The sequence below is a fragment of the Polyodon spathula genome, chromosome 8, assembly GCF_017654505.1.
Source record: "Polyodon spathula isolate WHYD16114869_AA chromosome 8, ASM1765450v1, whole genome shotgun sequence".
Lineage (NCBI taxonomy): Eukaryota > Metazoa > Chordata > Actinopteri > Acipenseriformes > Polyodontidae > Polyodon > Polyodon spathula.
The window spans coordinates 37,247,343-37,261,362 of NC_054541.1; the positions used below are offsets into that span (position 1 = coordinate 37,247,343).

At 37.6% G+C, this 14,020-nt stretch overlaps 1 protein-coding gene across 3 annotated transcripts in view; it reads left to right on the forward strand.

The window, feature by feature from the left end:
- LOC121319901 (inosine-5'-monophosphate dehydrogenase 1a) overlaps positions 1–14,020 on the forward strand; it is a 41,082-nt gene that overhangs the window by 11,056 nt on the left and 16,006 nt on the right. The window lies entirely within an intron of this gene.

Genomic DNA, 14,020 nt, shown 5'->3' on the forward strand with positions numbered 1-14,020 from the left:
TTTCAGATTATCTGAAATTGCGTCATCTCTGAGACTATTTGACTTTCTCACAGTACTAACAGTTAATTGGCCTGTTAAGGTTATATTTTGGTAACTACAAATGTTTCATGGATATTGGTTGTAAAAATGTGTTACTATGAATATAGGTATGTGCTAACTGCTTCTCAGAATTTGAAACCAGATATTCTTCAATTTTAATATGACACAGTTTAAATTATTTTTACAAATTACAAATTGAATTCAGCACCATTTAAATTTGCAGAATTGTTAATCTTGATATTAATGAATTCATTATTGATTTGGCTTAAGTAACGCAGTATATGTTTTTGTTTTGTTACTGTTGGTATCAGGGGTAAACTAATTGCTGTTGTTTTACCACTGGAAAGAAGGAAGCAGCTGCAGTGCTGGAACTGTGGGGAAGTGTCAGCAGGTTGCTCTGTGAGCATTGTCTCTGTGGGACCAAGTAATGATGTTTACATAGAACAGCAGGCTTGGGTTTCCTTAGAGACCCTGCAGGATAGTGCATGTGGCATCAGACTGCTGTGAATTATAATTTTAAAAAAAATTCAGGCGCATCCAGTAAAGGCACTCCGCGTGTAGTGCAGGATGCGCCCTATAGCCTGAAGTTCGCAGGTTCGAATCCAGGCTATGTCCTTGCTGACAGTTACTGGGGGTTCCTAGGGGGTGGTGCACAATTGGCCGAGTGCCGCCCGGGTAGGGAGGGCTTAGGTCGGCAGGGCAATCCACGGTTCACTGCACACCAGTGACCCCTGTGGCGCCTGCGGGTCTGCAGTGGAGCCATCCAGATCTGTGTTAGGTCTGGTTGCTTCACTATGGATCTGCAGTTTGAAAAATGACGGCTAGGCATAATAATAAAAAATAATAATAAATAATAATAATAATAAATAATAATAATAATAATAATAATAATAATAATAATAATTGGGCATTCCAATTTGGGGAGAAAACCGGGATAAACATTGGCAATGACTACATTTAAAAAAAAAAAAAAGCGATCGGGGCTCTCCAAAACGTTCCTATTGAGGGTCCAGGACTCGCAACGAAAAAAAGGAGTCTTTTTGGGAGTCATCCCAATAAAGTACAAAGTGTAAGTGTTATATTACACATCTTTTTTTTTTTGTCTAAAAGAATGAAGAACAAAAAGGCATGGCAATAGAAGCAACATTTATAAAGATCAAAGGACAACCAACCATTCTGCTCAACCAGGCACCCCCCCACTGCTGTCAGTATTAAACGAGACCAAATGCTCCAGAACCTTAAAGCATTTCAATATTTAGGAACATTTGTTATATAATAACTAAAGAAAATGATCAGTTTTGAATGTAACAATACAATTTGTTCTACTTTAATAAACGTTCATGAAATACCTATTTTTAGACTGAAATAAGCTTTTTTTTTATTTTTACTATTTAAAAAAAAAAGACAAAATCTGCAGTAGGGATGGATGCCCACGCCAGCCGACAGATTCGCACCCGTGGAACGCAGAAAACTGCAAACCCGAGAGTCCAGACAACCCGTGGAACGCAGAAAACTGCAAACCCGAGAGTCCAGACAACCCGTGCATGCGTACAGGACAGGAGTTCCCGCGTCCCTGAGAGCCTTGAGCGCTCCTGTAAAATTTAGCAGTACTTTTCCATAATATCCACTTTTAAATATTTGCCTAATTTTTAGTGGTACCACTTTCATTTAGCACTCGTTTGTGGAATTATGTTTGGAATAGACAGTTAGTGTATGTTTGTTAATTATTTTGATGATGTGTTTAATTGTCTTGGGCACTTGGTAAGGTCAGCACTGCTTATTGCAACTTAAATGAGATAAGAGGATGTTAGCTGGATGGTTAATGGAAAATTAGAGGCAAATAAGAATGGAATTATTGTTTTTCCACATATATCCATTTTATACAAGATGGCTTTTAAATCCTAATGGTTAGTAATTATACCAAAGCAAGTACTCACTCCTTTTTGGAGATTAGTTACATTTTTGTGTACAGTATTAGTGCTCAAAGTAGATTTAGTTTTTCCTGTCATTAAAATGTGATAAAAATGATTCCTTCTGAAGTTTTACAGTTACATAAATGCATTTAGCTGCCAGCTATTCCATATTTGGGATAAGAAGCTTTGTAGAGAGTGTAAGTCTAGCAAGTTACATGAGAAGAATTTTATGTGAAATATATCATAGGTATTAACTTCAGCATGTATTACGACCAAAGACCGAAAATTGGTTAATGCTGTCATTGGCTGTTGCTCTTGGGCTCTGACAACAGTGCCCGGTCATTAGCTGCTCATTTTGGGCGATGTTGTTTTCTTAACATAAATGTAGAGTACTTTGGGCATTAACCGGCCATTGTCAGCAATTCCTAGTGAATCTCGGGCAATGTGTATAGCTATGCCAATCCATAGCAAATACGTGGGGACAATAAGCGTTCCATGTGCTAACTTGGCCAGACAACGCAGACAGAAAAAAATTAGCCCATTGTTTGATGTTTTATTAGGAATGTATCCCTTTAAAGAAGACATTCGGTCATGCAGACATTTTGAAATGTTTAAATAGTACTACACAACAATGAACTACAATTGTCCTTACAATGAGTAAAGGAAGCATAAAAAATGAGTTGTACTTAGAATCAATTCTAAAATAGAAACTGTCCAACATTGGTCCACCAGAAATACACAGTTGTGAAGTAAATTTATTTTATGAAATAAATCATGCAAGTGCGCTCTGTAGCACTGGCAACTAGTAATAAAGTTGTCAATAAGCGGTGTGCAGTTGCTAATATCAGAATTCCATTAACATTAAAGTCTATGGGGCGGGATTGGTTCCTGGTTAAATGTTGTTAATAAGTGAAAGTTGTCTTTGTCAGTGTTGCTAATAACCGACATCTACTCTGTGTGTGTCTAATACTTGAATCACTAAAGCACAACCTTCCAGAGAATACAGTTTTATTTTGCATGGATGTAAAATCCTTGTACCCAAGTGTCCCTCGTAAAGAAACTTTAGAAGCTTGTCAAAAAGCACTAGATGATAGACTAGATATATCATGATCAATGTAGTTTTAGAAAACAGTTATTTTACATTTGTTGATAAAAATTACAAACAAAATGATGGTACAGCAATAGAATCTAAATTAGGAATTCATTTTGCCAGTACATACATGGGGAAATGGGAAGAACAATTACTTAGAAAATCAGAAAGAGAGCCTATAGAATACATTCGGTTTGTAGATGATATTTTTGGGGTTTGGACACATGGAGAAGAATCTATTTTCCAGTTTCATAAAATGGCAAATGAAATACACAGTAATATTAAGGTGGACCTTCGATGGACAAGAAAAGAAATAGAATTTTTAGATACCGTAGTAAAACTTGAAGGTTCAATTGGGACTGACCTCTTCTATAAACCTACTGACATGCACCAGTATTTACACATGTCCTCTACACATCCAATACACACTAAAAGGGCAATCCCAAAGGGGCTAGGAATAAGAATACGAAGAATATGCTCTAAAGAAAGTGACTGTAAAACAAAGACATGTATTAAAAACAAATCTTAAAAAAAGAGGATACAAAGAAAGAATTATAGAGACAGAGTTAAGAAAAGTGGATAAACTAAAAAGAGATAAAAAGGTCAAGAGTCCCATTAGTAATGACGTACACTAAACTTTTGGCCAATATTTCTAAGATAGTTTGGAAACACTTGCGTATTCTACATAATTCAGAAAAAATGAAAAAATGTTTCAATTGTTTCTTAAGGCCCCAGTTGTAGAGTTCAAAAGAGAAGCAAATTTAGGTGATATTCTAGTTCACAGTAAACATAAAAGAATAATTAGAACATAAGAACATAAGAAAGTTTACAAACGAGAGGAGGCCATTTGGCCCATCTTGCTCGTTTGGTTGTTAGTAGCTTATTGATCCCAGAATTTCATCAAGCAGCTTCTTGAAGGATCCCAGGGTGTCAGCTTCAACAACATTACTGGGGAGTTGATTCCAGACCCTCACAATTCTCTGTGTAAAAAGTGCCTCCTATTTTCTGTTCTGAATGCCCCTTTGTCTAATCTCCATTTGTGACCCCTGGTTCTTGTTTCTTTTTTCGGGCTGAAAAAGTCCCTTGGGTCGACACTGTCAATACCTTTTAGAATTTTGAATGCTTGAATTAGGTCGCCACGTAGTGTTCTTTGTTCAAGACTGAACAGATTTAATTCTTTTAGCCTGTCTGCATATGACATGCCTTTTAAGCCCGGAATAATTCTGGTCGCTCTTCTTTGCACTCTTTCTAGAGCAGCAATATCTTTTTTATAGCGAGGTGACCAGAACTGCACACAATATTCAAGATGAGGTCTTACTAGTGCATTGTACAGTTTTAACATTACTTCCCTTGATTTAAATTCAACACTTATCACAATGTGTCCGAGCATCTTGTTAGCCTTTTTTATAGCTTCCCCACATTGTCTAGATGAGGACATTTCTGAGTCAACAAAAACTCCTAGGTCTTTTTCATAGATTCCTTCTCCAATTTCAGTATCTCCCATATGATATTTATAATGTACATTTTTATTTCCTGCGTGCAGTACCTTACACTTTTCTCTATTAAATGTCATTTGCCATGTGTCTGCCCAGTTCTGAATCTTGTCTAGATCATTTTGAATGACCTTTGCTGCTGCAACAGTGTTTGCCACTCCTCCTACTTTTGTGTCGTCTGCAAATTTAACAAGTTTGCTTACTATACCAGAATCTAAATCATTAATGTAGATTAGGAATAGCAGAGGACCTAATACTGATCCCTGTGGTACACCACTGGTTACCACACTCCATTCTGAGGTTTTTCATCTAATCAGTACTTTCTGTTTTCTACATGTTAACCACTCCCTAATCCATGTACATGTGTTTCCTTGAATCCCTACTGCGTTCAGTTTGAGAATTAATCTTTTGTGCAGGACTTTGTCAAAAGCTTTCTGGAAATCTAAATAAACCATGTCATATGCTTTGCAATTATCCATTATCGATGTTGCATCCTCAAAAAAATCAAGCCAGTTAGTTAGACACGATCTCCCTTTCCTAAAACCATGTTGACTGTCTCCCAGGACCCTGTCACCATATAGGTAATTTTCCATTTTGGATCTTATTGTAGTTTCCATAAGTTTGCATATAATAGAAGTCAGGCTTACTGGTCTGTAGTTACCTGGTTCAGTTTTGTTTCCCTTTTTGTGGATCGGTATTACGTTTGCAATTTTCCAGTCTGTCGGTACCACCCCTGTGTCAAGAGACTGCTGCATGATCTTGGTTAGCGGTTTGTAAATTACTTCTTTCATTTCTTTGAGTACTACTGGGAGGATCTCATCCGGCCCAGGGGATTTGTTTATTTTAAGAGCTCCTAGTCCCTTTAACACTTCTGCCTCAGTTATGCTAAAGTTATTTAAAACTGGATAGGAACTGGATGACGTGTGGAGCATGTTGTTCGTATCCTCCTTTGTAAAAACTTGTGAAAAGTAATCATTTAATATATTTGCTATTTTTTTTCTTCATCTACGATTTTGCCATTTGTAGCACTTAAACATTTAATCTCCTCTTTGAATGTTCTCTTGCTGTTGTAATATTGGAAAAACATTTTGGAATTGGTTTTAGCTCCCTTAGCAATGTTCATTTCTATTTCTCTCTTGGCCTTTCTAACTTCCTTTTTGACTTGCGTTTGCAGTTCTGTGTACTCTTTCTGTGTACTTTCTTTTTGGTCCTTTTTTAATGCTCTGTAAAGTGCCTTTTTTCGCTGAATATTTTTTTTAATTGATCTATTAAACCATTTTGGCAATTTAGTTTTACATTTAGATTTGTCTACTTTAGGGATGTAATTGTTTTGCGCCTCTAGTACTACATTTTTGAAGAACAACCATCCTTCTTCTGTGGGTGTTTTCTCTATTTTACTCCAATCTACTTCTGTTAGTCTCTGTTTCATACCTTCATAGTTTGCTTTTCTAAAATTGTAAACCTTAGCTTTAGTCATTACTTTTGGGGTTTTAAAAAACACTTCAAATGAGACCATGTTGTGGTCTGAGTTTGCCAGTGGTTCTCTGACCTCTGTTTTAGTTATTCTGTCTTCGTTATTTGAAAAGACTAAATCAAGGCATGCCTCCCCTCTAGTCGGTGCCTTGAGAAATTGTGTTAGGAAGCAGTCAATTGCCATTTCCACCATTTCTATTTCATCCTTCGTGCTACCCACCGGATTTTCCCATTTTATTTGGGGGAAGTTGAAATCCCCCATTAGTATGGCTTCTCCTTTGCTACACGCATTTCTAATGTCATTGTATAACAGATTATTTTGCTCACCGTCTGAATCTGGCAGTCTATAGCATGCTCCTATTATTATGCCCTTTGAATTTTTGTCCATTATTCTGACCCATATTGATTCGGCTTTATTTTCTTTATCCAGGTTTAACACCTGGGCTTCAAGTCTGTTTCTTATGTATAGCGCTACCCCTCCTCCTCTTCTGTCCTGCCTGTCCTATATGTCCTATACTGTCCTATACAGTGTATACCCACAAATATTATATTCGTCCCCATCACTCTCAGACAACCAAGTTTCTGTAACACCTATCACATCATAGTTACTTGTTAGTGCAGTAGCTTCAAGTTCTAGAATTTTGTTTCTGATACTTCTAGCATTTAGATAAATACATTTAAAGGTTGTCTTACCTGAGTTGTTGTTCTTGTTTTGATGCGGTCTCCCTTCTGTTTTTTTGTTGATTTCTCCCTCCTTCCTTTCTAGTTTAAATGCTTCTGAACCTGCTCGAGGATATTTTATCCAAGTAGACTGGTTCCCTTGTTATTTAAGTGCAGTCTGTCCCGTCTATACAGATAGTCCTCATTGTAGAATGTGGTCCAATGATCAAGATAGGTGAAGCCTTCCCGTGTGCACCACGTCTTCAGCCATGCATTTTGATTAATTATTTCCAGCTATCCATATGGTCCTTTGCAAGGTGCCGGTAGTATACCAGAAAATACCACAGTTTTGGTTTTCTCTTTTAATTTCCTTCCTAGCTCTCTGAATTTGTTTTGCAGGGATTTTGGTCTGTCTCTTCCAATGTTGTTTGTACCGATGTGGACGACTACTACCGGGTCATCTCCTGTTCGTTCTAGGAGCCTGTCAACGTTCTCAGTGATGTACTTGACCGAGGCTCCCGGAAGGCAGCACACTGTTGTAGTAAGGGGGTCCAAACTGCGAATTGAACTTCCTGTGTTTCTCAATATGGAGTCCCCAACAATCATGACCTCCCTTCTTTTTGCTGTCTGGTCACCACTGTCAATAGGGTCCTGGATGTTGTTCCTTTCATTCTCTTGTTGTTGGTTCTGCTCATCAAAATTCTGAAGTGACTCAAATCTGTTGGTTGTTTTGATTTCTGGTGGTTGTGTTTGACGAAGTTTCTTTTTTTCCCTGCTTCTGCCTACCTGAACCCAGCTGTTCTGACCTTCTATCTCCCTGGTGGCTTTCAGTCTGTTAGGGGTGATGCAGACTTCCATGAATTGTGGGTGTGCCAGTTCTTCAAGATCCTGTTGCTGTCACACTTCTTCCAGCTCCATTTCTAGCATACTTACTAGTTTATGCAAATTCTGGATCGCGCGGCACTTTACGCACACTTGGTTTAGCTCCGCTGGGTTTTCTCGGATTTCCCACATCAAGCAGGTGTCACAGATTACTGGCTTGAAGACCATGTTGAGGGTTTTTTTTTTTTTTTTTTTTTTTTTTTTTTTTTTTTGAAGTTTAGTTTCTTCTGCAGCCGTCAGCCTGCTTTCAAACTGCTTCTAAACTGCTCTGTACTTTTCCACGCCTGTACTTCTCCCACTCGCTGTCGCTTCCACACGCTGTCGCTGGAAAGACTGCCTCATTTAACTGCGTTGTTCTGCTGTGCTGTTGGCTCCTCCCCTTGCCCGTGTCTCAGAACGGCGCTGAATTTGAATCAGCTGCTCCGAGTCTCAGCTTGTTTGTTATCAGAAAAACACACGCGACTGTTTGACTTTGAGCTGCTGCTGTGTTTCCCCAATGTCCTGTGTTTTCTGATTAAAGCAATTAAAGGTGAAATTGACAGAATAGGTTCTACAAACACTTGCACTAGTACATGTAAAGTTTGTAAATACATGGTCAAAAGTGGAAATATAATTAAACATAAGAACACCACATATCCACTAAAAACTAATACCTACTGTAAAAATAGCAATGTTGTTTATGGAATAGCCTGTGAAAAATGTGATGAAATAAAATATGTTGGAGAGTCTGGAACAACTTTATATAAAATAATTCAGAACCACCTTTCATTAATTAGAAATAAAAAAAATGAATGATCCAATAGTACAGCACTTCAGCAGTCAAGGACATGAGGTAAATTATGTAAAGTTTGTAGTATTAGAACAGCTAAAATTAGACAATGCGACTGTGGAAGGGGTGTGGGTAATTCACTGACAAGGAGACAGACAGGTGTATTTGGGAAACACCACACAGGTGCCCAGTTTTATTTTAGGCCGGCTCTTTTTCTTTCCTTGTATTTTTTTTTTCTCCGGTAGAGGGCACTGTTGACCGTGGGCTGCCTATCAACGATGATAGACAGCACCACGGAAATACCACAGCTGGTACACGACCTGCAAATGCACTCGCAGGTGCTCAAAGAAATAATAATGAAAACAGAAGGCGAAAAGAACAAGGGAAAATAAAACAGTAATAAAACTACAAATAAAAGGTGCTGCACTCGGCAGCGTTATCCCGGTCGCCGCTACCCGCACGACCCGGATCACCGTCCTACTCTCTCGGCTATCTCGCCTGCTCTTTCACAATACGCCGGGGTCTGCCCAAGGGTTCCCCGCTCTCTCTCTCTGTCTCGCTGATTCCCGGTCCTGAATCAAAGTGTCCGCACCCTTAGCGCGTCTAAGTGGGCAGACCTGAGGAAACAACAGAGCGTTAACTTATAGGACCGACAATCACCCAAGACCCGCCTCTCGGCCATTCAGAGAGGGGGAAAGTCCACACTCACACTTTCCCACCTCCCCGTGTCACTGCCATGACTCACAGGCGGTTGTTGGACGACTGCCGCCCTCTTCCTGCAGCCCGTGAACACGCCAGCAGAGTCAGCACAGATCTCTCCCTGTTACAGCGCGACATATAGAAGAATAAAAGAAAGTAAATGGATAAATAGACTGAACACAATTATGCCAGCGGGACTCAACAGAAAAGAATGAACTAATTAATTCCAATAAATATATAAAAGTTAAAAATAATTAAATAAACAAAATTAATTCAAAAGTTGTGCATGCTGATGCGCTGGGGAGACCATATCAAGGCTGATCCTCAGAGCCAGCATTGCATGATAATATAAATATAGGTTTATATAAAATAATGTTAATTAGAATTAATATAGATTTAAAGATATAAGTAAAAGTGACCATTACATCATGTAAGAATAAATCATGGATTTGAATATAAACAATAACAAGTAGTTGTCATGCCGTCAAACACCTATAAATATCTCCAATGTTTTGATATATATATTTATTAAAAAAAATATTTATTTAAAAAAAATTAAAGTAACACATTAGGTCACTTCTATATTTATGATTGGCAGACAAAGTAAAGTCATCTTACATTAGTATATAATTGTACAAAGTAACTTAGTACAAAGTTAGCTTTGTAGAGGTACTTAAGCTGTTGCAAAAGGTATTGAAACAGAAGTCTTAATTTTAATAAGTCAGGCTAAACGCACGCATCGTGAGAGTACCAATTACTGAGAGCAGTTGACATATTAGGGGTGTATGTTCGAATGACACTGCTTTGAGAACTTGCCCAAGCAAATTGAATGAACACCTGGTATTGATTTCAAGGTAATTGTCCATCTCAAATTGCAAAAATAATAAAAAGTAGTATAATGCTGATAGGCAGTAGCCATGTCTAAAAAACATGGCATTCTGGGGTCCCCAGAGTGGCTCACCTGATAAAAACTCAGCCGCGTGTTGAGCAGGGTTACTCGTGGGAGCACAGGTTCACGCCCTGGCTGTGTGAAGTCACCAGCCCTCTCTTTAAAAGTCCGGCAGGCATGTGGAGAGCTGGTTTTGTCATGGGTTGCTACTGTATATTGTACTATTGAAAAGGTAAAAAAAAAAAAAAAAAAAAAAAAGCTGTTATAACCAGCGCTCTAGATATCTTTTTGGGTAATTGAATAATTTAATCTCAAAATTAAACACTGTGAGTAAACTGTAAAATTACCCTGAAGTCACAAGTGCTTCCAATAAATACAGTAAATACTTTTACTTTCACTGCTGACTTTTGGGGTATGCGTGAGCTGCAGCCTTATATTCTAACTGTAATGTTAATTTGAACCACTGTACAAAAACATGGTCTTATTTAGACCTCCTTTACCTCTGCCTTAATAAAAACAATAATAATATTATATTCTGAAAAGTTGCTACACTCGATTTTTTTAGTATTTGTATGACCCATTCTCTAGTTAGCACTTGCAGTATATTCACAATTGGCCATTGAGACACTGGGAACTAATGAAATACAAGAAGCTTGATAACATCATTGGAGAGAACTGGTTGTGCTTTACCTTATGTTCACATCATTTTGTTTGTTTGTTTATTTCTATACTACTTTGTGAACAAAATCTACAAAATAATTGTGATGCATTAAAATGCTAGATTGTAGTTAAATTGAGAACTGTACTGTAGCAGTGAAGTGAAGCAGTCAAGTGGTTAAACTCAGAAATTAAGAATGTGCACAGAGAGTATGATGCTTTGAAATACCCTGAATATGAACTGCTTTTTCTGTTGGCTCATGTGGACAATGTTGATAGTTTTGTTTTGAGAATGCTTCTTGTGAGAAGCATACTGTGTAGTTTTTATTTACCCTTCAATTATTTTTATTAAAATGTTAAATCCTTTGTGGTCAGTTTATTCAGCACCTGTCAGGCGCGTCAGGTCCAATTTATTTTCACACATGCTGTTTATTTTACACACTGTTTTAAAAGTAATTTTATTCACAGTAAAACAGATATAAAAGGCACTGCATGTCAACAGGACACTCCGTACTGCATCTCTAGCCCGGTCCCACCCCTTGTTTGCTGTACTTATCACATACCTCTTCATTGTAGTGCATACTGGTAAATCATCTCTTGATCACTTGTTTTATCACCAAACTCCTCAATAATGCTGTCCAGGTCATTATTTTATTACTGTAACATCTCTAAAAGCTTGGCGAATGTCTGATATCCTTTGAGCGCTGGATCTGGAAGCAGCTGTCTTGTTTGTTTATGAATGTGTTATGTCTGAGATGAAGGGACTGTGTATTGCTCAGATCCGCTCCCTTTTTTTTTTCAACTTCTAGTGTTCTCACTGTGGCATTGAAAGGTTGTTTTGGCTTTTTTCTTAGAAAAAGTGACCTGTGCTTGATGTCTTTTTGATGTCGGACAGGGTTTAACGGAAAGAGTTAAATTTGTGAGGTGCTTGTGAACTTGCACGTTCATAGAAAACTTTTACCAGTTTCATGTGTATGACTATGAGTACAGGAGTAGAGCAGGAAATTGCTTCTCCAGCTCTCTCCTGTCAAGTTCAAGTTCTTTCCTGTCAGCGTAAATGTTGTCATGTGACTCCACCTTGGTCAGCGATTGGTTACTGGTCCAGGGCGATCGCATCTGATTGCATGAAAAGAGAGCCCGGCTCACTAGCTTGTGATGGGATGCAATCCGATCGAGCTCGATTGCATGGCGCAGTAATGATGCGATAGCCATGCAATCACGGGCTGCAATCCAATCACATGAGATCGGATTGCACCAAAATTGCATAGTGGCCTTAAGCGGATATGGAAAAAGGCAGATAAATTAATCCTGTTTTAAATACAGTTATACACAGCTGTAACAATTAATGTACTATATTACTGAGACTCATCTTTTATTGGGCGCTGCCCTAAATCCTTTGTTCAGAAAGATACAGGGTGTTAATGCTTGTGACAGACTAGCCGTGAGCCGTGTGGATGCATGTATTCTCTGATCAGTCCATAACACTGTGTAACAATTTTTTTTTTTTTTTTTGTTGTTCCTGGGTAGTAAGTGTTATTTCCTAATTGCTTATGCCTCAAAAGTATAGAAAATGGCTATTATTCCCCACAAACTTTGCTTTTATGACCAGGACAGTGATATTTAAAAATATCACTATTTCCAATGGGAAAACGGGCAAATTTGTGTCTTTTTCGTTCACATAAAGTCAGAAGAAAACAACATATGAATCCAAATTAACATGTATTTATACTAAAGTAATACAAAAATGACTACAAAAGATTTAGAAGTGAGTAGTTTTCCGAGATTTACGATTATACTGTAAACATATTTTGTTTTTTTCTGACTTTATGTGAACGAAAAGACAAAAACAAAAATTGTGTTACATAGTGTCAGGTCCATTCCCACATTGTCCCCAGCTTTTTGAAGCAACGTGGCATTGTTTGTTGATTGACAGAGTTCCAAGCATGCTTTAGCAAGCGCACAGCATCTATCAAACATTTTATTTGCACTGAATTTTCGTGGTGATGCTCATCGCTTTTCTCTTTCCAGCCATGCTTGCTTGCTGTTGCAGTCTGTGCTGTTTTTTCAGACTGTAACTAAGCCTGACAGTGCATACAGGGATTAAATTGCCAAGGTACAGTACAGGAGTAATCGCTCAGTAACGATGTGCAAGCAGCTGACTGATAGATCTGTCAAGCTTTTTTACTACAGTAAAGTGCTGCCGTTTTTATTGAAATCTATGTGAATGGCAAGGTAATGAGGTGAAAACAGCTGATTTGTGGATTAGTAAGAGCTTCCTACAGTACTAAGCAGTGTGTTTGTTATTTAAATCTGTGTGAATAGCACATAATGAGATCCAAAGAGCTGAGTTTGCCCAAAATATACGGCGTGCTTAACAAGGTATAAATGATGCCTCTGCTATGGAAATTAATGGGAATGGCAAACAGCAAACGCTATTTGTCCGATATAAACAGCTGCCCAAAATAACCCAGAACGGTGTAAGTAGTGGATACTGTATCTGGAAAACCACTTATCCAGTTGTATGCGATTCTTAAAAAAAAAAAAAAGCACATATTTGAAATTGTGTCTCGGAGTTAGATTCTGGGAGTCATGATTTGATATTTTATTTATTTTTTTTGTAATTGCCAGTATTTATTTGTAGTATAATTGTAATTGTTGTAATCTTCCTTTTTTGTATGTAACCAATACGATGCTTCATATCATAATGGTTACACTATGTAACACAATTTTTGTTCCTGGGTAGTAAGTGTTATTTCCTAATTGCTTATGCCTCAAAAGTATAGAAAATGGCTATTCCCCACAAACTTTGCTTTTGTGACCAGGACAGTGATATTTCAAAATATCACTATTTCCAATGGGAAAACGGGCAAATGTGTCTTTTCATTCACATAGTCAGAAAAAAACAACATATGAATCCAAGTTAACATGTATTTATACTAAAGTAATACAAAAATGACTACAAAAGATATACAGGTATAAGATATAAAGTAAATAAAGTATAATCGTAAATCTCGAAAAACTACACACTTCTAAATCTTTTGTAGTCATTTTTGTATTACTTTAATATAAATACATGTTAATTTGGATTCATATGTTGTTTTTTTCTGACTTTATGTGAACGAAAAGACACACATTTTCCCATTTTCCCATTGGAAACAGTGATATTTTGAAATATCACTGTCCTGGTCACAAAAGCAAAGTTTGTGGGGAATAATAGCCATTTTCTGTACTTTTGAGGCACAAGCAATTGGGAAATAACACTTACTACCCAGGAACAAAAAAAAAAAAAAAAATTGTTACACGGTGTTATTAATGCCTTGATATGCCGCCTTAATTTAGCAAAGTTTTTATTTATGTATTTATTTATTTGACATGTTCTGGGCAAGGGGTAATTTCCATATGTCATAACTGTACTATGGAGTTGACAGTTTCCCAATATTGGGGAACAGAGGACCT